The sequence below is a fragment of the Ascidia mentula genome, chromosome 5 (assembly GCF_947561715.1).
Source record: "Ascidia mentula chromosome 5, kaAscMent1.1, whole genome shotgun sequence".
Classification (NCBI taxonomy): Eukaryota; Metazoa; Chordata; class Ascidiacea; order Phlebobranchia; family Ascidiidae; genus Ascidia; species Ascidia mentula.
The window spans coordinates 20,653,268-20,679,040 of NC_138570.1; the positions used below are offsets into that span (position 1 = coordinate 20,653,268).

The window sequence follows — 25,773 nt, forward strand, 5'->3', positions numbered from 1 at the left end:
ACAGATGGTGGCCCTGTTTAAACCTAATCATCAAAATTTGCACGGAATTATGTTTCACACAGACTTATACGTGGATCAAGTTTGGAAAAAACTTTGTTACCCAGTGTAGTAGCATTTTCCAACTGTTCTAATGCTGATTGCTGACTTGCAATAATTACCTAATTTTTTTTTGTACACACAAAATAGGCAGATTGAATCAAGTTGATATACATTTTGCATGAACGAGCAATATTCTATGTTACAAATATTCGGTTGAAAGCCAACAATTTATTGTAGTAAAGCTACTCGATTTCTACAAAAATTTAAGGTAAATATGCATATGTCTAACTTTGTCAAACATTCTTTACTAAGTACACACGATGCAATTATGAGTAAAAAAATGTTACATCAGTGGAAGAATCTGGGATGTTCACAGTTTTATAAATCTCACAAAACGTGTCACTTCAAAAGGGAATGCAAGAACATCAAAAAACAGCATCGTATCTTTCACATAATACAGGAAGCATACAAATTTTCACAGTGAAATATTTACAAACTACACGAACTTGTCGCGCAACTGCATACAATGTTTTGAACCTGACAAGAAAAGAAAAACAGGAAACTGTTGTTCTAAAATAAGTAAAACAAAGGAACAGAAAAGTTTTATTTGTTTGTAGAAACTTTTCTGTTGGCCGGGGAAATCGAACGTGCTCTCATCGTCCGGTGAGCAGCTCTGGAAAAATCCACATTTCAGTGTTCCTGTATTTTAACGTACACTACGAGGCATTTCCTACCCGTTAACATGTAAGGTGTTTCCCCTCGTTTGCGCTGTTTGAGGTCTTGACGGCCCTGAATAAACAAAGGTTGATATTTTTATGATTGAAATAAACCCCAGAACTTTTGCTGCATGAAAACTTGTGTCTAAGCTCAGTAGAATGTACGTTAACACAAATTGTAACGAACTTACTCCTCTTTTCTTTAACAATCGGCAAACCGATGGTCGCCTGTCGTTTAAACTCGGCTACAAACTCATCAGACACTTTTCCATCTTCACCCAAATTGTCTGTAAGAGTGACGTAAAGGCCTTCAGTCGCTCTACATGACGTCATTAACTCTCTGCTCGCCGTTCGGTTGAAAGATAAATATCCTAAAGTTTAACCACGTGGAAATAGATAAATGTCAATGTAATACATAAGGTAATAGGGAAACAAAGTGCATGTTTTCCTAAACAATCTCACGTTATTTTGTCACTGATTCTCCGACTTCACTTTACCAAGAAGTTTCTCCACAGCGCCGCAAGTGACGATGGCTTCAGGAACGCCCGCCCTCGCGTGGGCGAGTGACGCAAGATAATCCGCTGTAATACGTCATCATTACGTCATCTTTCTTTCATGTGAAACTATAAATCACCCAAAAAGTCGAATATACATTTCAGCACGTACCTGCCATTGCCACTACGTCATCGTTGACGTCATCGAGGAAGTTGACGAGCGTAATGACGCCTCTAGCGGAAGATTCGACAAGGGAAGTGTTTGTTATGATGCGAGCGAGAACAACCAGCTGTTAAATACACAACTGCTTTTACTTAAAACCACTTCCTCCACGTTTTCGTCCCACATAAACCACAAGGTTTAGATTATTGCAGGAGGTTTTAATTCTTCTCACAAAGCTGTCTGAGATACAAGATATTTCTTTCCAACTTTACCTGAAAAGCTGCGGTAGTTTCAAAAAATCGCACCGAAATAAATCCTCAAACGTTATGAGGCTTAAACCACCCAAGCGTAAAATCCGTTGTTGTTGTTGGATTCGGTTGAATGCGAACATGGTTAGAGCGGATACTGCTTGTAATTTCACCGCCTTAGAAAGAACAAAACAATTGTTAGTAAAAATTACTTCAAATTCGTTCACACATAAACTTGCACACGCAATTAACTTTATCGCCAATTATTTGTACGTAAATTTCAATAGAAAGTAAATACCCTGGCTTAAAGCAAGCTTCGCAGATTCAACAGGAGTTGTGAGAAACAAGTAGTAAAGGTGGGGATTACCCACCCGGTACTATATATTGAGCATTCTTTATTACATCACAAAGGTTTTACAACAAACCCACCATACTGGGTGAGTTGCAGACTTGCAGAATAATTTCGAATCCGAATCCGTCCAATTCGTTCAGTTTGTCTTCGTTCTCCTGACAACCGCTAACAAGACACGATAAACAATGGAGAAGATCGACCTTTAGAACAAACATCTTTTGTTTAATGGCTACTCTATGACGTAATTTCTGGCATCGCGTCACCTGCATCTTCTCGTCACGTGACGTTTTCCACACTCTGTTGACCAGCAGCTCAATGGCGCCCTCTTCGGCAATTGTGAGTTGAGAGTTCTTGTTGTTTATGTGGGGTACACCTGGACCGATGTGAAAATAAAGTGAAATAATAATAAACAAATTTATTAAAAGCAAACTTCAGGAAATTCACTGATTTTACAAACACAAAATATTGGATTCTGAACGAAACCAGTATTTTCTAATAGTGAAAAAAAACCAACACCAAACGTTCAAACTCCCTCTAACGCTTTTGGAAACAAAAAAGCGTTCATGCGCAGCCATTATCGTTATGATAATACCTGAAATGCACGTTACAGAGGTAGGAAAAATTGTCACGCACCAATGCACATCTTGTTGATAGCGTCGAGTGTTCCCATGACGACTTTCCGACTGGTTTTCTCCAACCTGAGCAACCGGATGAGCGGAGGGATAGTGTTGTCACGTGACAAACGCGCCTGACTCGATGAACTTTTCCAGCTCCATGCTGCAACCGCCTGGCCACCTACAAACGAGTCAATTCCATTCCAACCATTGACATCACAAAATCGTTTTGCTAAAATACTCCGCGAAGAATCTGTTTAGCGACAACTTCCACTGATTGGGATCTTGTGTTTCCTGAAGTCATTTTGTTTTACCGTCATACACTTTTTTGATTTTTAATATTATTCGTTTGTTTTATTTAAAATATCAGAAATAAAGCAACTTTTTACCGATCAACTGAAGCGTGTCGGATTTGCTGAGTAACATGTCAATTATTTGACTCGTCCCGATTCTGCGAGCAATTGCTCTCTGCTGCTCAGGGTGGTGACCAGCCAACGACCACAGTGCGCATGCGCCGCGTTCCTTAACCTCATCCGACCAAATCTGTTACGAAAATGAAAGTTGATGGAAATCTTTACATTGGGTTGATTAATGTTTTTTTTTTTGCAAAATGGAAAGGAAAAATCAAAAAATGCCGTAAAAGAGTTCCACTAAAAGTCACAAGGTTTTAATGAGAAATTTCTTTAAACTTGACAAACTTGATTTTTGTAACTTCATTCTCTACTTACTTGAAACAGACGACACAGAGCGGTCGGAGCTTTTTCTAACGACGCCTCGTGTTGGGCTCCGTGGTTCCCTCTAGTGATGCATCCAACAGCAAGCGCAGCTTTCATCTGAGCGGGAATGCAATGTCCTCGCAATATCGCCACCAGCGGCGCCAACACTCCGATTTGAACAAACTCGTTCTGTGTAAAATCTTTGGTTAAATTTTTAACTTTCTGACATTCAGGAAACAACAAAAAAGACCAATTTTAATATTTCAGTAAATCTTTTGCAAAAGTAACACCGGCCAAACAAAATGATTACTGCAAGCAATATAAACAACGACTTCACTTCTTGACTGAAAATATTCAATTCTTCAACAGGTTCAAAATCCCACAAGTGTGGATTAATATTTAGGTCACAATTCACAACAAGCTTCATTCCCACACCCGTTATACCTGGTTGTCCTGGTTGTCATCGCAAACAGCGGCAATCGCGTCAGCAGTCGCCGTCTGAAGCGAATCGTCCTTCACCGTGAGAAAATCAACCAGGAACCCGGAAGCTCCACACTCCATAATTCTCCGCTGGATGTCGCCCGCACCACTCGTGTCTCCCCGACAGAGTGAAGCCAGGGTGTTGATGACGTTGACAAGCACATCCACAACCTGGAACAATACAAGCTGGAAAGTTACAATTTCCTCCCATGGGAAGTATACGACGGACGTGAGGCATCGGTTTTAAACCAACTGCAATAAATTTAATCCAGAATTCCCCTCCTGTTATTTCTGACTCACGTCAACTTGGAGGAGTTCAACTAACGGCCGGATACCACCATGTGCGACGATGCGTGACGCGTTGTCATCCACGTGAGCGAGATCCGAGAAAACGACGGAGGAACGCGATTGAATCTCGCATCTCTCATCCGTAGATTCCAGATCCTGGTGCTCCGGATCAAGATCGTGGGATGCCATGGGTTTTAACAGAGAAATAAGAGCTGCGAAAAATAGTCCCCGATTGAAAAGAAACAAGTCTGACCAATCGACGGCGTATTCAATATATTTTACACTTAACTTAATCAAATGCTGTACGATAAGCAGACATTGCACAAATTACATAATTTTTCGCAAAGTTACTGCAGACATGAACAGAAAACGTGATACATAAAATAGCACCGATAAAATCATGAGGGTTTCCGAGTCAGACACACAATTTCTCTTACGTTTTTACGTGATTTTCAAAAAAATACTGAACAGGTATTCAACTACGATTTCTATCCTGACAAAAGTGAAATATTAACCACGTGACTTAACACCTACTTGGAATCGCGCCAGCGTTCGCAATCTCAACTCTGACGTCATCCTGTTCCGACATGAGGCAAATAACAGAACAAGCGAGTGATCTTAAGGGAGAAGTCGTCTCGTCTTCCAAATCCTTCCCTAAACCTTCAACACAAATGTTCACTGAGTCCTCGACCACAAAGTTCGATGGTTTGGGATTTCTGGAGTTACAACTTGGACTCCAACCACAAACACACACTTAGTGCATCCGCGTAAAGATTTAACGAAGCTTATTGCGGAAATAAAAACGTTGCAGCGACATTTAGCGGCAAACAACACACGTCTTTTAGTGAGTGCCAGTCAGGTAGGTCTCATCCGTGCAGCTTTTGGGGCCAGTGACGAAACATCCGGGCGAACACCACGCACAGTCGCCGGGATAGCTTTAAATTTAATTTATCCGACGAAAAACATGTGCCCACATTGACCACAGTTAAAAACGAACCAGAATCAAGGGACATGGTTCCTGACTTGGGTCTTCTTCTTGCGCTCCGGAGCAAATTAACAAGAGGAGGAACTGCATCAGCCGCCAACAGAGGGCGCCAGTAAGTCGGTGTGCGATGAAGCAGAACCTCGAGGCAACGAAGCGAAGCGTCTTGGCGGGAAACGAATCGGAATTCCAGCATTTCTTAAATAGAGAATTTGTTTTTTATTGTGAGGTTGCAATAATGTTAGGGAATAATAAATAAATAAATTGTCACATTTTCCACACACAGAGTTTCCGACTTATTTCGAAAATAAACAAAATTTTCTCAAAATTACAACATCAACCGATGGAACCAAAGTTCCTTAAAGAGTCATCCGCCCTGCTAATAAATTCACAAATACACACGCATATACGCAAAAAGCATCTTCAGCGTAATTTCAGTACGTAATCCTGGTGCTATTACGCAACAATGACGTCACTCACCAACCAAAGATGGCCACACGTTTAAACTTTCCTCGTCATCACCATCCTTCCTCCCCTTCAAACTAATCAAATATTTGATGACGTCAGTGTGGTAACTGAGGGCTGCTCTTTGCACGGGACCGTCATTGTTGACGTCACGCGATCGCACGGTGGCGCCAGACTTGATGAGAAATTTGAGGCAATCGAGCGCTCCACTTGAGGCAGCAACGAGCAGTGGTGTAGCGTTGTCCCTGTTTCAACAACATTGGTGAAGGCGCTCGACGTTATATTAAGCACAAAAAGCCTGATCGGGATTCATGGCAAGGAGAGTCAGGGTTCGAACCCCGGTGTGGCAAAAAATCAGCAGCTGTTTTTCATTAAATTCCCATTTTCGTGACGTATTTGTTTCATTGATGACGAAATTAGCAGTGGTTGGATACCGGGTTAGTTTAAATAAGTGCATATACACAGGGATGAGTCAGACCTAACCCGAATATCGTACGTGGAATGCGCTCCACTCAGATTGTAACAACATCGCTAGGAATCACACACCTGTTTATATAATAATGTCGCTGTTTCTTTTGAGACCAATTAGAATTGATGACGCAACTCTGGCAATATATGATAAATGTGCGGCAAGTTGAATGTAAAAATAAACTAGGTTGATATGTACTGGTTAGTACAGTAATTATGGATGTGTGTTAGATCTGCGGATACATGCACGCACTGTTTCAATTTATAAAGTCTTATCAGTGCAGCTGGTGACTGTGGCACTGGGGCAGCTTGGATACTGTCAGGGATTTTAGATTTTAACTTCGTGGTGATTTTAACTTCGTGGTGTCTGTGGTGTAAGTGTGCATGGTAGTCTACAAGGTAGCCCAGTGCCACAGTCACACCAAACTGCACTTATGAGACCTTATAGGATGAAATATTGTGTGCAAGTGTCTGCAGTTCTCATGGATTATTATGGCTCTTTACTGCTTGTAAGGAAGAAACACACATTGTGCTTGTTTTGTATTTGGACCGATTCTGTTTGAAGTCAGAACACTGCACTTCATTATAGATTTGAAATTTAAGCAGGTTTAGTGCATTTTTGAAACCTTATTTTGATAACCCAACCCCCGTTTTGCCATTATTTTGCCCAAACATATATATCTTATATGCACGTCTTATGCCCGCGACAGATCCCAGTATGGAAACTCGTTATCACACGATCATCTAAAATCCACCAACCTGTGATCCACTCAGCGAAAGATTTCCATGAGAGTTGTGACACTTTCGTGACCATGTGACCAACATTCAGACAATATAGCAAGCCAGAAGTGTTTAAATCCCAAGCTACAACCGCTTCATTAGTAGCAGCAGTTGCGGTCAAGTTTACATCCACAGGACTCCAACCCATGTCAACTCATGTTTAAGCCCTGAAATTAAAAAAAATGCTAATTATGTGTTAGGACAAACATGTTGATGACCAGGTACTGTGATCATGTCAAATGTTAGGTTTAGTGAATTATGTCAACTGTATGATTTTATTGGGTGATGACTAGCAACATGTTACAACACAAACTTGTTGATGTTTGTTGTTCAAACAAACAATTACCTGAATACTCAGAGTTATAGGGTGAGAAATTCTTACCACAAACAAATCAAAGTTTGGGTCAACTTCTGACATTGTAAATGCAAGTTGAATTATAACCACAATTACTTTAATCATTATCACAGCTTTGTTTTGACCCCAAACTTATTGTACCTCATTTTTGCCTTCATTTTAACACATACCGCAGGTTCAAGTATTTTCCCATGGATCATCATGAGATCACAAACAAAATAACATAAATTTGTCTTATCAGACTTACCAGAAGCAGTGTTTCCACAAACTATTTGAGCAGTCGGTTGGGATTTAAGAACTGCAAATAAATCATTAAACGAAGTTGGTCGGATCCATGAAGTTCCACCATTAAATAATTCAAGCCTGGTTGCTTTTAGTTGCACTAACCTGACCTTTTAAGGTCCTAAGAAACAAAAACTGTTAAATATTTCTTGAGATACAATGTTGTTTAATTAAAGTATTTGTTGGTAACAGAAAAGGAATCAGGAAGTTTGTACATTTTATTGCATGTTGTACCTCAATGTCTGAACATTTTTCCAGCAGTTTTGGGTCAGCATCTGTTGCAGAAGATTTCATTGCATCAAGTATGGGACGATATCCTGTACAACGACAAATGTCTCCATCAAAACTATCTTTGCTCGGTTGGAGTTGGATCTTCTGATAAAAGGCTAAAAAGACGAGAGGGTTACTTTGTGGTTTTATTGGCAACTACAAATAACCAAGCATATACTGCAATGATTTAATATAATAAGCACAGTTGTGTTTGAAAGGCCAAATAAACATACTCTGAATAACCCACCACAAATTTTCTGTGTATTCTAATTGATAAGCGAACCTGTACATATTCATGACGAAGCCAGGAGTGCAATAACCACACTGTGAACCATCGAACTCAGCTACACGAGTTTGTATTGCATTGTAGCCATCTCTTCGTGACCCAAGTCCTTCCACAGTTGTTACTCTGCACCCGTCCACTGAAGCAAGCAGGCTGAGGCACTAAATACGTTTGTCAATACATAAATTTTTTTTAATGTGCATTTTTATGTCAAACACAGTAAAATTAGTTAATGAATAGGAAGCATCTGCATATCAGTTATGATTAAACAACAAACCAAGACATAGAGTTTAACTTTCAACATTCACCGAGTTTACAGCTTCTATCTTTCCAGGAGTTTTCTCCATGGCAACCACGCAACATCCACATCCACTCCCTCATAACACATCACTTTTGTTCCAGTGAGTCCTGGTTGTGATCGGAGCCATGAGTTCAGGCTCATCATCGGATCCACATCATCAACTGAACAAAGCAAACAGGTTTACAACAACTAATAATTTATACTTCAATCTTTAACAAACATGTCCGCATTTTTTGTGTTATCTGTTGCCAACAACTAAAATTAACTAAATTAAAATGCATTAAAAAGCTAAAAAAAGAAATGCAGAAGATTTTTGCATATAAGCTTCAACAAACCTGTATACAGTTGTCTATTTACATGGAATGATATTGAGGTGCTTGTCACTGTACCAAGTATAACCACCTGACGTGGATGCATAGAAAGTTTTGTCCCACGTATTTAAGAAATTCCTACAAAATCTTGTTGACAAAAAATGCTCCATCGGTTTTGTATTAAAATTTATAACCTTTTACAACGGGGTTGAGAGAAAAAATATAAAAAAGACAAACCACAGCAATTAATTCATGAATGGATCCCGGATTGGAAAGTTTGTTTTTTTGCGCGGATTTTGTTTTTGGCGATCGTTAATTGTGCGGACGATCGCAACGTTTTTTCATATGTTAGTGCATTACAGACAACTATGGAAAACAAGCAGAAGTTACAGATTTGTTCGTAAAAATTACAGTGTCAAATAAAAATATAAGTAAAGTGATCGAAAAAGTGGTCAAATATGAAATACTGCCAAATGCAAAAACTGCCTGCAAGAATTTGTCAGAAACAACCAATCTGGGGGCTTACCTATCTAACAACTAATTCTTAAACAGACCACACAAAAACATGATGATAAATCTTGATATAAATTTAAAATTAACGTGAAAACAAACTTTCGCAGGTCAGGTAATACACAAAAGCTTTCACAGCATTGGAATTAAACTCCGCTGGTGAACTCTCTGCGACGCTTAGCTGAAAAGTCATCATTCATTTGTTTTTCTGAGTTTCCATTTTTTCCTAAAAACGTCACTTGGCACTGGACAGATAGGGGATTTCCCAATTTGTCAAAATAATGACGTCAGTGTTTTTTTGATGATCAGAAAAGGTTGTGCTTCAGGGGCCGTTTTCTGACGCCATAAAAATTTTGGGATTTTTGTAAGGCCATAATTTCATCTGTTTTTTTTTTTCAATATCAATACATTTTCAATACAGAAATAAAAAAGAATTTTGTGTCCTAAGCGGAACCTTCCCTTAACGCGAAACATAGACTGTACGTTTCAAGTTACGCCTCAACTACTATGCAAAATGTAACCGTTACAATCCAATGAAACTAAACACACCCAGTCTCCTCGCAACCAGCATTCAGTTGTTTAAGTGTGTAGTAGTTTGCTGATTCACTGAAGGTTTGTAAGGGTTAATATTTGTTACTAGGATTTAAGAAAATCAAAGGATGTGAAAAAGAACTTGAAAATGTGGTGGCGAAAGTTGGGCCGGTTGCTGTCAGTTTGGTTGCTTCAAATAAATTCAAATTCCATGCTCACACAAACTATGAAGGTAACTTTTTGAAAACAACTTCTTATAACTTAACTGTAAATAAATTTGCCATTTTGCGAGCAAATATTAAATATCATATCAGTGTAATGAACTTTCAGATATATTTTATGATCCTGATTGGGAAAAAGGTTTAAATCCAACGAACGAAAACGCGTTACGTCACACAGTGTTGGTTGTTGGTTATGGAAAAGATCAGAGCAGACCACGTGGCGAAGACAAGTATTGGATTATCAAGAACAGGTATACCATCATATTTTTGTGTAAACGCCATAAGACAACATGTTATAAACCATTAGTTACCAATGTGGAACAAAACTAAACTACAACAAATCAGCAAAGTGTTTATCGTTTTTATCGTGTACAATTATACCTTAAATAAGATATATCCTTGTTGGTAAAGTCTTTAAACTTCTTAAAAATAATTTCAAATTTCTCAAATTGACAATATTTGCTCAGTTGGGGAGTTGGTGAAAATGATTCGGGTTTCAAGAAAATTGCCAAAGATCGTGACAACAATTGTTTTGTTTCTGGACAAGCAATTTATCCTGTTGGCGTGGGTTGCTACTCACCAGAGGAAAGTTAGACCACAGTTAATAAATGTCAACGTGCCAAGAAGAATAAAAACGTAACAAGGACTCGCATATTTTGACTAAAATAGTAAAATAGTTTTCGATCAGTCCGACCACACTTGAAAAGCCCGTGACGTAACTACGTAGCAACCAGGATAACGTTGCCTTTTAATTTGCTGGTGATTGTTTGTTGGTCGTCTCCATGGCGCCAGTTTTCCTGTGTAAAGTTTAACCCGGTTTTCCAGTAACTGATTGTCTTCTGTTAAATGCTTGCTGTGAACAATCTTTTTTTTCAGAACCTCTAAATCGTCACCCCTCTCACTAGTATATAAAGTGTGCTTTTATATCAGGCTCAGCCTCTACTACCTGACATAATACTCTTTGCTTTGTGTGTTAACTCTGTACTTGTATACCGAAAGTGTAGTAGTTAATGCGTGTGTCTAATTATTTGACTAACTTGATATCAAAGTAGTTTTAATGAAGTAATAAAAACGTATTTAGTATAATTCTCTGCATCAGGTTTTCAATTAAACTCAGGTAAAGGAACAACATAAGCACCCATGTGCGACTTTATGTCAAATGTACTGAACAATTATGATTTCCCAATCAAATTCTACTCAAGTTATATTAGATTTATGTATCGCAAAATTGGAGAACAAATTAGAAATAAAAAATGCAGCGATTGAAGAGTGCAATTCATCATAACGTAATTAAATAATTGGGAAAATTCAATATTATCAAGTGTCCATAAAACTAATATCAAAGGATCAAAAATTCATGTTTAATATTTACATCCCAGTAATAAATGCTTAACTGATCGGAACCGGGGGCACCCTGGGGTTGTGGATTATTGATTTAAGCGTGTGAGAAGTCACAAGGTTTGTGTTAAAAAACTTCAAATTTCAACATTCTGCCTCAGGCTTCAATGCAGATTCTTACGTCATTTTGTCTGACTCGCGCCTTGAAATTTGTTTGCTGCATTCGGGCAACTTTGAAACGTAAATTCCAATGCGAAACGTTTGTGGCCTTGTAATTATCATGCTTTTTGTCTTTGGTTAAAATTAATGCCTTATAATTGTCCATGCTTTGGTTAATACCTTTGGTTCTTCAGCCACAATTCACGCTTCCGTCTGGATTTTGTATTATTTGTGGTACAATCTATTTAAGTCTAGGGTGCACAACTTGCCGCGGCACGGCCTCATGTGGCCGTGGATGCTAATTCATGCAGCCGTACACATGCGTGAAAGTACTTTTGTATTGACGCCATACATTGTTAAAAAATTTTCTGGCTTATGAAATTGGCCAGTCTTTGTTTTAAAACAGAATAAGAAAACAAAACTCACGGGTTTTCTCATAATTCTGAGTATACTCAGAATAAGAAAAATTGTTAACTTCATAACAATTTTAGGCATAGAATAATGCGAAATTATCAGTATGGACTCACTGGTGGCCGTTGGTGAAATAAAGTTTGCGCAATGCGGCCGGCATTAACAAAAAGGTTGTGCGTCTCTGATCTAAGTGGATGTGAGCCACAAGCAAAACGTTGCGCGTCATCTTCTCCACTGTGGTGAATGCAGATATCATAGAAAATTTAATACATGAATTACAACTCTGTGATGTTTGATCCCGAAATAAAAATGAGAACATGCATACGATGAACAAACTCTCCTTTGTTTGTGATCAACGTTGTAATTATCTATATATAGCGTCCTGAAACCCGGTAGCAATAAACATTGCTGGGCTTTGCACGCACGTTCAATCACCTTACCGTGTTTACTGCGTGTCTGTGATTGCAGTGTTATGATGTCATGCAGTACCTGGTACAAGATTAATCTGAGGTTGTTTGATGGGAGACGAGATTAGAAGATGAAGTAAGCGCTTGGTGCTGCGTGTCGCGATTGCTAAAAGTAGCGTTTGCCACAAAAACTTGAAATTGACAATTTGCCAACGCTTCTTTGAAAACACCTATTTATAAAATTCGGGATAGTTGAACCCAGAATAATAGTTGAATGTGTCTGATATTCTGAATGCAAACGAAGAACAGGAAACAATGCAAACGAATGTCGTTTTGCGAACACTTTTCAACCACCTGTCTGTAAAAAATGTGTACCTTTATTAATGACAAATTGATTGTAAAAATAACCTTGATATAAAGAGTTATGTTTAATCTTACCCTCCTGGTATTAAATTCTTAACTGATCGAAACCTGACCGCACCCAGGGGTTAAATAACATTGAGTTAAATCTGTGAGAGGTCGAGAATTTTGTTTTAATGAAGTCGCCTGAAACATTCGATCGGAGCAAAATATTGTAAATAAAATAAAATCAGAACCGAAATGTGAAACTTTCTGCCCCCAGGCTTCCGTGCACATATTGTTACGTCATTTTTCTGACACACGACGGCAATTTTGGTCTTTCTGCATTCGGGCAACTTTGAAACGTAAATTCCAATGTAAATCGTTGGTGACGTTGAAAAATATTAAAGCCAGAGAATCGTTCCTGCCTCAAAGACTTGACATTTACTATAAAATATTATCATCTGTCAAGTCGTCATATAAGGTATTGACCTGAATGTGGAGTTGTTCTCTCATTAAAATATTTACCTGTTTCTATTACTTTTGTTAGTTGTGCCGCAAGCGACGATTTAGAATAAAATTTCTCTTGCAAGTAAAACTATTGCGCATCACCTCTGTTGCGATGTCTGCTCATATCATAGAAAGTGTGAAACATTAAATATTCTGTGCATGGATGCGCGTTGAAATCACCTCATGTTTATTCACATATTCATGATGTCATGCAGTACCTGGTACAAGATTAGTGTTAGGCGGTGCGTGTCGCGATTGCTAAAAGTAGCAACAACTGCACCTCATGTGGTTGGGAAGTTACCTGCTGCGTGTTTAGTGGTAATGCAGTTTTTCTATAAAGCTGGGAGTCTTGCAGCTGTTTGTCCGCATTCAGTTGCCTGGGACAGGAAGGTGTCGAGGGACAGGTAAAGAAAAGTGTTAAGAAATAATACGAGATCTAACTAACTTGGATGCAAATTACTTGGGTCGCATTACAAGAAATTGTCGATTAACATTGGTAGCTCACATTGTAATCCTTGTCCTCAGTTTCGCCACATTTAACGTTTCTCTGTGAAGTAAGTACGTATCCTCGACAACACAAAGCGTGTACGTCTAAAGAACAACAGGTTACCTTACAATAAAGATAATGCAAGCCAGGGAAAATAAATGACTGCAGGAATCAGCCTGTGCAGGTCGCGGTGATCGGTGGACTCCTTTTGGAGTCTCAGGAATATAATAGAGATAATGCAAGTTTACAATTGTTTGGTCGAATACAAAACAAAGACGTGAGCAGAAGAATGTGATAAAAATAATGTGGTGTTGATATTAGTCACAAGAGTAAGTTTTGTAGCTGTTTCAAAACATGTTTGTACGCATGTAGTTCGATGGAACGGTTAATCAAACGTTTCTTCTCAAAAAAGGTCATGCTTTATCATTGAATCCATATTTTCACATGATTGTTTATATCGTTGTCATAGCAACGAAAGCGTGGGAGTGGCGCACCTAGTGGCATTAATTGCTAGTTGATTGTTACGATGTTTTACAATCGGTTTCCATTCTTTGTAACTTCATGTGTAGAATTTATTGCAACAAGTTGATTTTTAAGATTCTCCCTTCATTTGAAATGGAAATTATTTTCTTCTCATGTTTGTTCCTGCAAGTTGCTGCAGGTATTTATATAAAGACATTATGTTAAAATCGTTATATGTTATTCACGAATATATTACACGTCGTACTTGTGTAGGTGGAGGTTCGTCCACTTGCCGACCATCAGCGTATAGTGGACACAGAACTGTTTTCAGCATCTCACAATCTTGTTCAAGTTATGGAAGAATTTTATCCACTGGAAATAATGGGGGAATTGCTGCAATGCATTTGTACTACAGAACACTCGGCAACAACATTTGTTCGGTAAAAATGCTCGCTCTGTAGTTCTACTAAACCAACCTTAACTTTAAGTTGTGGGAGATCTTGTGCTTACGTGAACCAAACTTATCACATTAAGTTGATAAATATTCCTGTTCGCTACTGAAAGATATAAAAATAGTCAGCGTGACGAGAAACACTTTTGTTATTTTTGCGGATCGAATATTCCACATTAACATTTGTGCCTGTTTTCAATTTTCTGAAAGATTTATTCAGGAATCCGTGGTTTTAATATTTTCTTACATTGATGTCAAAACGACCTGAAAGCCAACCATGGAACCAACTCATTCATGCGGAAAAACTTACGTCACATACTTTCGAAAAAAACTTAAATAATTCTTTATTGTAAATTCACTTTTAATTAATATTTGTTAACAACATGTCAACCTCCAACTAATGAGGTAATCTGAAAAACTATTCCAAAACAACTACTTCAAGACGAGCCAATCGTTTGATAGTCAACAAAACGAACGTAAACCAAACCACGCGTGTAATGCATTGAGATACAAAATGACATTTTTGTCAGAGAGATATAATACTGGTACAGGGAAATCCCCATTTTTTTGCTAATTTATTATGTATTATATTATGTTATAATTTTAATGTAGGTTTACGAAGGAAGCAACACAAACGGTGCCTTGTTAGGAACGTTTACTGGTGATGGAAGCACAACAGGAATTGTGAAATCAGATACCGGTTCCATGTATTTCAGTTGTCCCACGTTGCGAGGCATTTCTTCTTCCTATCCCCAATTTGCATTCATAAAAGGTAAGAAACGTAAAACCAAACAATGTAAGAAACAAGCAGGAAATATATTTGAATATCATAATCTCCGGTTTGCACCACCACGATAGGATGGGTTTTGCTTTGCCAGCACGGCCGGGTGGCCGCCTATCGTTACATGCAATCTACCGCAACCCATCACCTGCGACTGACTACGATCCTACGACAGACTGTGATTCTCTGTGAGGAAATCACCTTTACACGGGCGCCTGACTTGTTAACCTTTAAGGTTTTATCGGTGCCCCTACCATTTATTTCTGTTGTATATTTTTTTATTTGTTAAAAGTTAATGCATCCATTAATTATCAAATGTTTAACATCGGTTTTGTCGACGAATATTAAACAACGTAAACCGGTCACGCTGAACCTTTTTATTTTGGAAATAATGAAAAGTGTAAAAAAACACAAGAATAAATTTGTACTTTTTCCTGATGGAAATAATCGTTTTGTGAATCACTTTGGTTTCTAAAAAAACTTTGAACAATTGACCCTTCGAGATTTAAACATTTTGTATTTTTTTTGTGAAAAATAAAGTTCGTATAAAGTTTGATGTAAAGTTTGATGTGAAAATAATTCCAAAGCTTGTGATAAAAGATCGCTTAGAAGAATGTTCGATTGAAACTTAAAATGTATAAATATTTGGTTAAATCGAAAACTCTTGACCTTCAGCATTCCAGGCATTTTTGCTGAGCTGTAATAACTCTCCCGTTTAAACGTATAGTGGATAAAGCTACACTTATGCGTCAGCTTGCAATGTGTCAGACTAGTTTCACATATGTGCAGGTGACCACCACCCTATAATGCAGTTCATATCACAAACATGTATATTTTTACTACACCGGGATTCGAACCCAGGATATCCAAAGCACCACGATCAGATTTAAGCATACTTTCGTATTTGTGAATACATTTTTAACTAAGGTGGCAACAAGTGTTTGATTCAGTTTCCAATACGTCACCAACTTATTTGCCAGCATTAGTTTTTTTCCGTCGAATAATAAAGATTCGGTCAAACACTGAAACAATAAAAACGTTTAATGAAACATAAATTAAGTCAAATACTATATTTTTTAGAGTGATTCCCAACAGGAATTGCCGCGGTATACAATTGATTGAAGTTTATACGATGCTGTGCAGTGATATTATAACAAAAATTGTCAACTTATAGTCGTAATGAAAAAAGTGGACTTGCTCTGATTCCGCCAACTTTCAGTTTAATTTTATTTCTACAAACTCATGCAAGTACGTAAAATACGAAATGTTTTTTAGTTAACGAACAATCTTGTGATTCGGAGTTGAACGTGGACGATCTTCCAACAACTCTTGTTCTTCCAACTTCGAGCGATGGGAACTTGTTACAACGCCTAGCTTGTAATTATACTGTGACAAGCCCAGTGAGATGTAATTTCACAATATCTGCTTCAGCTTCTTCTCGGTTCGGTAATACTGGAGGCTATGGGGACGGTCTGCACGTAAGTTAAAAGTTTTTATTGCTGTCTCATTATAGGATCGGATTTTTTTTTAAATAAAGTAGGTTAATTTGATCTCCTGTACCTTGCTGTTGAATAGATTTTATCCGATGATCCTTCACATCCTGGGGTAATTATTGGCGGGGATCAAATAATAAAACTTCAAGCCCGAAGAGTTAATATTCAATTCGTATATCGATCAGACACTCCTCATCCTTCAATCAACATCAGCTCAGGTTTGTATTAAACCAAGTTCGAGAATAATGTGAGGCAGAAGTAATCAAGTGGATTGATCAAGTTGAGCAACCGAACATAGGAAGTGACTTAAGCATGAACCGATTACATAATTCACAAATGCGGACACTGTGTTGTGCACAATGCTTAGTGTGTGTGGACGACATAGTTATTATGTGTCTGACTCATGAAAGATTGAAACCAAATATATTCCACATAAGTTTTCACGGGGACAGTTGTGTGTCACCAAAAGCACTTCCACTAAATAGCTTGCATCCGATAATACGCACTTCTTGTGTTTGCAAGATTTTGTTTGCTAACTGTGTGACGGTCAGCTGCTTTCATTTTAAAACTTCAAGTAATTAATGTAAACATAATAGTCAGAAAGAATATCTGAGAATATAATAAAGTGAATCTATTGTGACGAAATAAGGTTTCTGCACTAAAATCAGCGCAGTTTACAACCGGAAAGGTGAAACTAGAATATTATTTTATATTCAGATTGCAAGATGTATAACGAAATGGAATGCAACACAAATTCTATCAAGTTAAAGTAAGATTTAAAATCTCTACAATTTGCTTGAGGGATAAATAGTTTTTTTCATGAAGTTGTTACTTTGAATTTCTCCAAATTAAACCAAAACAATACAAATAAAAGATATAAAATATAAAAATATTATTCATATTGTAGACATTTATAGACTTGTTAACTTCCATCATCACTCAATCTGTTAAATTAGAACTTTTAACTTTGTATTGGTTATAAGTTTTGTTGCTTAAATGAAATCTATTTTGATAAAACTTCAGTTAATCTAAAAAAATAATCCAGTTATAATCAGTTATCACAATCTCATTGAGATGTCGGTCATCCGAACTTTTCTAACTGATTATAAATCTAAACGAAATATTACACGTCTATTATTTGCTTCTATTATTTTTCATAGTTCAAAAAATTAGCGACACATTTTACAACATCAACTTCACAAATCTTACAGTTATTTAAACAACTTTTGTTCCAGTGTCAGTTCTCATGGGTTAAGTAGATTGGAAGCAAGCGGAGAAGATATTTTGTATATTTCGAATCGTACAATGACAAGTCTTGATTCTCTCCCTGGAAGTTGTAAAGTTGCAGCGAAAAATCCTGTTTTCCAGTTTGAACTGGATGCGTGTCCTTCAACTCTGGAGGTAATTATGTTTAGTGAAGAAATATTGTCCGATGTACGTCTGAATTTATTGAATCTGACAGAAACTAATCTGGTCCCATATGCACTTAACAATAATATGGTTATTACATACAAATGTGTCGCCTCATTTAGAGCGACCAAGGGGTACGAGTGCGTATCGGGCATCGCACCCAACGGGGCTGACTGAGTCTCGATGGCAACTCGGCCTCGTAGGCAACTTGCCTTCTCTATCTCAAGGATACTGTTGGAGTTAAATAACTCCTTTACGCAATCCACCAAGCTTTAAACCAGTCCAAAGTTGTTTATAAATCCGTTTATTGTCGATTACCCAGTAAAGTAATACAGCACATGGCGCTTCAGAACATAGGCAGTACTAAACCATAACCAACAGCCTAGACCCTAACACGGCAATAGTTGAAACACATTGATTGTCTAGTCAGCGATTGCCAACGTGTTGATACCGTATGGAATTGTTACGCAACTTGAATTTGCTTACCGATTTAGTCAATCAAGTCTGTTACTTATATAGCTTGATTACCTGTGCCCTAGATAGGTTGTTTTATGTTTAGGTGGAATTTGTTGTTCGAAAAGTAGTTATGTTTATTTTGAATTTTTTGAATTTCAGTCATATGGCTTTATGGCCTAAATGACGTGATTAATGACACAACTGTAATGTCGCTACCTATAAAGGCTAGCATTTCTTCACCAGCTACCGGCTCAACAAGTTTTTCCTGCTAAATTGTTCGATTAGGTCGTGGCCTAAACCGGGAATTAGCTCATTTCTTCGATGCCGCTTTGTTTAAGATTACAACTTGGTCATGCGTTGAACGCGTGATTTCAATGAGTTTGGTTTTAACTTCCGACCATAAATTAGTTATAAGTTTTTGAGCCTTTTTTCTTTGTAAACATGTATTGTGCAGCGACACCACTGACGCAACCTCAGTCAACAGATAAGTTTCGTGTAAGAAGTGACTTCCATTATCTTCACTCACTTTGCACGTTAATGACGTCATCGTTGTTAGAGTCGTTGACCTATTTTCAAAGCGGTAATATTTGACTTCAGTCACAACTTAAAGACGTCACTCACGTTGTGAAATAGTTTTTGTGTAATTTGTGAGTGCACGTATAATGAGTTGCGATTTTCTTGATATTTTCTCTGAAATACTTTCGTAGAAAACTTAAATAAACCCAAGTTTTGTAAACGAACTTAGCAATTAGGCATATTAATCTTGACTGAGATAAAGTACGCCATAAACCTTCAAAAAACATGTAACAATTTTCATTATCGACCAAATGATAAGAGCATAGTCTTCATTATTAATTATTCAAACAAAAACATACTTTACATGTTTTTAAAAGAAATCCCAAAGCAACGTAAGCATCATGTACCAAGTTCGCAATTACAAATTTACTACTCAAGTTGTGAGACGGACAACTTACAATCCACTCTGGGAAATATCATGCTTTATTCCAGGAATGTTAAACAGAGATATCAAAACTGCTTCTGGAGCAATATCAACTAAACTGTACGCATTGTAATATATTTACTTTTTTAGTTTGGTGAAATTCATGTTTTTGTTGAAACTTAACAGGAAAGAAAGTTATCTGACTTCACATCGCAGTGTCGGGAATATTACGATCAGATTTGAGTTGTTTAGTGACGAGAAAATGAAAAATCCACTCAGATCAAATTCAATCGTCCAAGTTCCAAACTTCGTTTACGCTAAGGTTGATTCGGCCAGTGGAAGTGGAAAGTTTCACACATCTCTAAGGGTATGTTTTGTTCAATAATAATTTGAAATAAATGTATCACAGTTTTCTGTGCATGATTGAGGCTGTGCTGGCCATAAGTTAAGTCGTAGAAGTGTGGCCTGAAATACACATATATGCGTTCACACATGGTAAAAATTTTATGCTAAATAAATAAATTCATTAATGAATTTCTCGAAGTAAAGTTTGTGAATAAATTAACTTTTAATACAAAAACTTTGTTGACCATTCTACTCCTTTATTACTAAACTTACGTCACAAGTTGGCTGACCCTAAAGGCGCTTGCCGTTATTGGAACTGACAAGACGTTGTTTATTTACATAGGATTATTAGATATATTAGAAAATGTTTTTACATAATTAGTGCGAGGATTCCATGTTTAGTCAATGTTTTAATCAAACTCTATTTGTCAGTTAAAATCGTGCTGGGTCAGCAACATGGATTCTGATGAAGGAGGTTTGAAATATGAACTCATCACAGAAAGGTAAAAATGTCGCAGAAACAAAACCTTTCTTAAAATGTTTTTATAAATTTTATTGATACATAACAATATGAGATAATACATTTTCATATGTGTTTCCCAGGATTGCTCACAAAGACGTGAACGGCGATCATTGGATGCGGATATAGAAGAGATTTTAACGGTTGGACCATTCTACGTTTCAGTTCCGGATTTGTGTGGAAAGGTGAGGAGGCACAAAGTTTAGATACCTCGGTATATTGTGTGATAAAAATATGCATCAGGAAACACTGCGCGACGAATGCAAGCCAAGTTTGTAGCATGTAGGTAACTGGTACAAGGAGCTATGTGTGAACAGAGCAATCTGCTTACAAACAAAATTTTGAAGGCTGTTTTTCGAAGATGTCGAATTCATGACAAAAGCGTAGTCTGCCAGTCTTGCAATATTGCATGATACAAAAACAGAATAAACTTGGTTTGATCTTTTTAATGGAATTTCATAATCGTTCGCACAGCAAATATAGATTTTGTTTAAGAGGTCAATTCTTCGGAAATGAAATGTTTCCCGTTAATTGAGCAACTACAAAATTTATATTGTAGGAAAATGGTGGATGTTCAGATTTCTGTAACGATGAACTTGGAGTTGTTCAATGTTCTTGTTTTAAAGGCCGCTATCTCGGGAATGACGAAAAAACTTGTATTGGTCAGAACAAAGTTTAGTTGAATATTATCATTTATTATACCTCGTTCTTCATACAGAGATATTTTTAATTCTAGTGATATATAAATTTTAGTTATAATCATTTATACTCCGCTTACCGATCAAATTGTGACAATTGTAAACATTTTTCTTATGTTTTGATATATTTTTAAAAGAGTTAATATTCACCATACTTATCTAACCTTGCCTATAGTATGTGTATGTTTGCAGATGTGAAAGAAGCATTGAAATCTGAAGCATTCCAGCAAATGAAAGGTGTTTACATAGCAGTTGGATTCATCGCTCTCCTGCTTGTTATGGTGCTGGGGTTGGTTGCTTGGTTTATAAGAGGAAGATTCAACGAGAGAACTGATCGTAGATCGTTGCAGTCGAAGACATACATGTACATCCCTGCTAAATAACTGATCGTATGCTGCCAAGTTGTATTTGTATTAAACACGTGCATGAATACTTGACTAACTGAGTTTGTGTAACACGTTGTAAATACAAGCCTCCATATGTATGTTTACAATTTTGATTTTTGTGGTCATACAGAGCAGAGGAATTACTCCCAGTATTGTGTTCCATCTGAGATAATGGAATACGTGAGTTCTGTACACTTCATTATTCATTATGAGACGTTATCCTGTAAATGTGTCTGTCGTATTACAAGGTTACCAATCTAACTCATTAAATAACAGCAAACTAAGTTAATAGTAACGTAAACCACAGGAGCTCAGCAAAATATGAGAACTGAGATCGCCAAAAATAAAGCATGGTAACACTTCTGCATAGTCTGATTTCGGTGGTGGAGAGCTATATATATGTAGAATGTTGACTTCTGCGGTGATTTCAGATTTTGTAGCTGGTTTGCTCTTTATTTTGCTCGCCCTAAGAATATTGTTCGAATTCTATGTAGTAATTTTTTTGCAAAATTAAGTAATTGAGGTCTGTCTTTTTTTAGATTAGTTCCCAACTTTCTTGAAGCGTCAACGCATAAAAAACAAAAAACAAAAATTTCAGACAACTTCAGCAAATAACTAAACAAAAATACAGGCGAGAGACGTAAATTCAGGATTAAAAAGTTCAAACAGCCAACAAAGCCTTCTTCGCATCGAAATTTGATTCCTTTACAAGCTTGATTTCAAAAAATACATTTTTTTTACTCCTAAGTCCAACAGAGTTTGATTGATTTTGTAGATTGATTAATTCTGTTTGCGAAGTCGGGACACCGTACTTCGTTATTGATTTGCAATTTAAGCTGGTTTGGTGCCTTTTAAAACCTTATTTTGATAACCCAACTCCCATTTTTACATTGTGTGATATTAAACATATATGTCTATGAACGTCTTGTGCCGTCGACAGATCCAAGCATGGAAACTCATTATCACACGATTATCTAAAATCCACCAACCTGTGATCCACTCAGCAAAAGATTTCCATCAAAGTTGTGACACTTTTGTGACCGTGCGACGGTGTTCAGACAATACAGCGAGCTTTTTCTGGCGACCAGGAGTGTTTAAATCCCAAGCTACAACCGCCCCATGTGTGGCAGAAGTTGCTGGATGTAAAAAATTCCTACTTTTAACTCAAAACCTTCTTCCAGCGCAATCCCTCTACATGCGTTTCTGTTTTAGTTTGATTTGAATCAAATGCAAGCACGTTGAAGTCGCGTCAGGTTCTCAGCTGGACTTATTCCCAAACTACACGTATCATTAGCCCCATCTTGCGGTAGCGTTTGTAATCCCTGATGACGTCCAAAATATTTATAACAATTATCGCTCATGAGGGACTACTTCCAACTACTGTTGGTTTATTATTTGGGTCTGCGGAGTTGGAATTGGTTTAGAAGCCACTGCACCACGTCAAGGTATCAACCCTCGCGGTGGGTCTCATCTAAGTCAGTAGAGAGACCCTCGTTCGGCGCAGAACCACAACCGAAACGCGGAAAACAGACTGGGCCGGATTGGGCGTCATTTGTTGGTGGATATTCAAATCCCACGAAATGAAGTCTGCAAAACAAAAGAAGTCGTTAATTTTAGGTAAATTGATGAAACATGCAACAGATTCTTTAAATAAAATACATGAACACGTGGGCATCATTTTAAACCAACTGCATCCTGAAAACCTGCCAGCCTGTCATAGAGTATATCCATTATATGAACGGAGAGCAACGCGCTGATGGATATTCCCACATTTTTTCCCGGCTACGATGGATGGCAGAGTGTGACTGAAGCTTCGACACCAACAGTTTATAAACCGCTGTTACCAGCATAGAAACTAGTGGTTGTGTGCTGATGATGAGGACAGCAATAATACGCGGTGACACCACACGGTTGGCATCGGTTACAATATTCGATACTTGGTTGTAAACTGCTTGTAACGAAGATCGCACTCTGGGCACAGGCGAGCACCAGGTTAGGCGGTGAGTAGTTTTTTTACTACGTGTGTCTGCGCAAGGTGCATTACAGATCCAAGTGAAATATTATGCTTGGAATGTTACCTTGTGATTTTACATCCGTCGAACAACAAGATAAACGCAAGTACCTTTCAGCTATCAACCCGACCAATACCAGTCTAACGGTATTACAGTGGACAGCACTGACCCATGCTATGAGCAAACATGTTCAGCGCATCGCTCACTCCATACCATGACATAAACATCGTTTGTCAAATAGTTGATTTTACATCGAGTGGAATGTTAATATCCCTCGGTAGGATATTTTTCAGCAGGCTCCACATTAACTTGTTGTGTACTAAGAATACATCGAACCTACAAGTACATGATTACGGTGTCACGTTTATGCCTAACCACAGTGTACTATGGACTAATACAATGACTTACCTAAAGCGGTTGAATGTTTATTGCGAGAATAGCGCAGAGTCAGAAGAACGAGCAACACAAAACACACGTTTATAAAGCGGTAACGGCGACACGAGAAAAAGGCAATAGCACGCTTCAATGCACAGGCGAACACTACAGTTCGGTCGCCACAGGACCCCCCTCCAGAAGCGGGCAAGTGTCACACTGAATAGCGTTGCGGTGGTCGTACATTGCGCCGTGGTCTGCCTCTCGCTGGGGGTAGGGCAACTGGAACTGGTACCGAAATGGCGGTCGATCGAAATCGTTTGTGAACGACCTCCCATGTCCAAAGTGAATGTTTTGTCCGACGCTAGCAAGACCTTGTACGGGCCATCGTATGGTCTGGTCAGCGGAGGTCTATGAACGTCGCGACGAACGAATGCATATGGGCTGGTCCTCAACGAGGAAGGGACGGCTGCGGCAAAATTCGTTGTAAGTTGTCCCGCAATGACGGCAAAAACTTGACAGTGGCGTCACCTGTAGGGGCAATAAAATTACCAGGAACTGTCAAAGTGGTACCGTAAACAAGCTCGGCGGAAGAGGATTGCAGGTCATCTTTGGGCTTCGCAACCCAATGAAAAACAGAAGTACGTGCACAAGTGATGGTGGTGGCATCATCGATTGGTATCGCTTCCGGCCATCGGGTGAAGCGGTCGACCACAGTTAATAAATACCTTTGACCTCGACAAGGTGGAAGAGGACCAACGATGTCGATGTTTATGTGTTGAAAACGAGATGTCGGAGGGCTGCACTGGGCAAGTGGAACCCGAATGTGCTGCTGAACCTTGGCGCGCTGGCAAGCTACACATTGATTGGCCCACAACGCTACTTGCTTCTTTACCCCATGCCAAACGAACTTTGAGGCCAGAAGGTTCTTCGTGGTGCGAATGGACGGGTGGGACAACCCGTGAACGGCATCGAACACCTTCTTTTGCCAGGACGAGGGAACGACGGGCCGAGGTCTTCCAAGGGATGTGTCACAGAGCAGCGTGGTTCCTGAATTTCCAACCGGGACATCTTGCAGACGCAACCCGGCAATTGCTGTGCGATAAGATTGCACTTCGTCGGTATGTTGCGTGCGTGCCAGAGCCTCGCAATCTAGGTCGAACAAGGGCACCCGTAGGGCACTCAAGAAACACCTGGAAAGTGCGTCCGCGACAGCATTCGACTTGCCGCTAATGTGCCGGACATCGGTAGTGAACTCTGAAATAGAAGAATGTAGACGTTGCTGGCGAGCAGACCAAGGGTCAGCAGCCTTCTTGAATGCGAAAGTAAGAGGTTTGTGGTCGGTGTACGCAGTAAACTTTCGCCTTTCCAAAAAATAACGGAAGTGCCTTATGGCTAGGTGCAGCGTAAGAAGCTCGCAGTCAAAGGCGTTGTATTTCGTTTCCGGCTTTCTTAACTGACGGCTGAAGAAAGCAAGAGGGGCCCAATGATCGTCTGAAAATTGTTCAAGGACTGCATCCACAGCGGTCTCATAGGCATCTGTCGTTAGTGCGATGCAGGCCTGCCACTGTGGATGATGCAAAAGCGTAGCATTGGCGAAAGCGTCTTTAGCCTTATCGAGAGCCTTCAGCAGGTCGACCGACCACACCAGTTGTTCGGGTTTGCCCGCTAAAGCACCATAGAGCGGTTTCATAATATTGGCAATATTGGGCACGAACCTGTGGTAGAAATTGACCATCCCTGAAAACTCCAGTAAACCTTTGATGGTTGCCGGCACAGGGAAGTTCCTCACAGCGTCAACTTTGCTGGACAGGGGTTTGATTCCGCATTGGTTAAAGTAATGCCCAAGAAACTCGATGCTGCTTTTACCAAACTCGCACTTTTGTAAGTTGACGACGAGATCGTGATCCGAAAGCCGTTGGAAAAC

At 38.7% G+C, this 25,773-nt stretch overlaps 1 protein-coding gene and 1 pseudogene across 1 annotated transcript in view; one reads left to right on the plus strand and one right to left on the minus strand.

Moving 5' to 3' along the window:
- LOC145903197 (protein NLRC3-like) overlaps positions 1 to 25,773 on the plus strand; it is a 223,617-nt gene that overhangs the window by 10,720 nt on the left and 187,124 nt on the right. The window lies entirely within an intron of this gene.
- LOC145901689 (ankyrin and armadillo repeat-containing protein-like) lies at positions 770 to 8,526 on the minus strand (annotated as a pseudogene).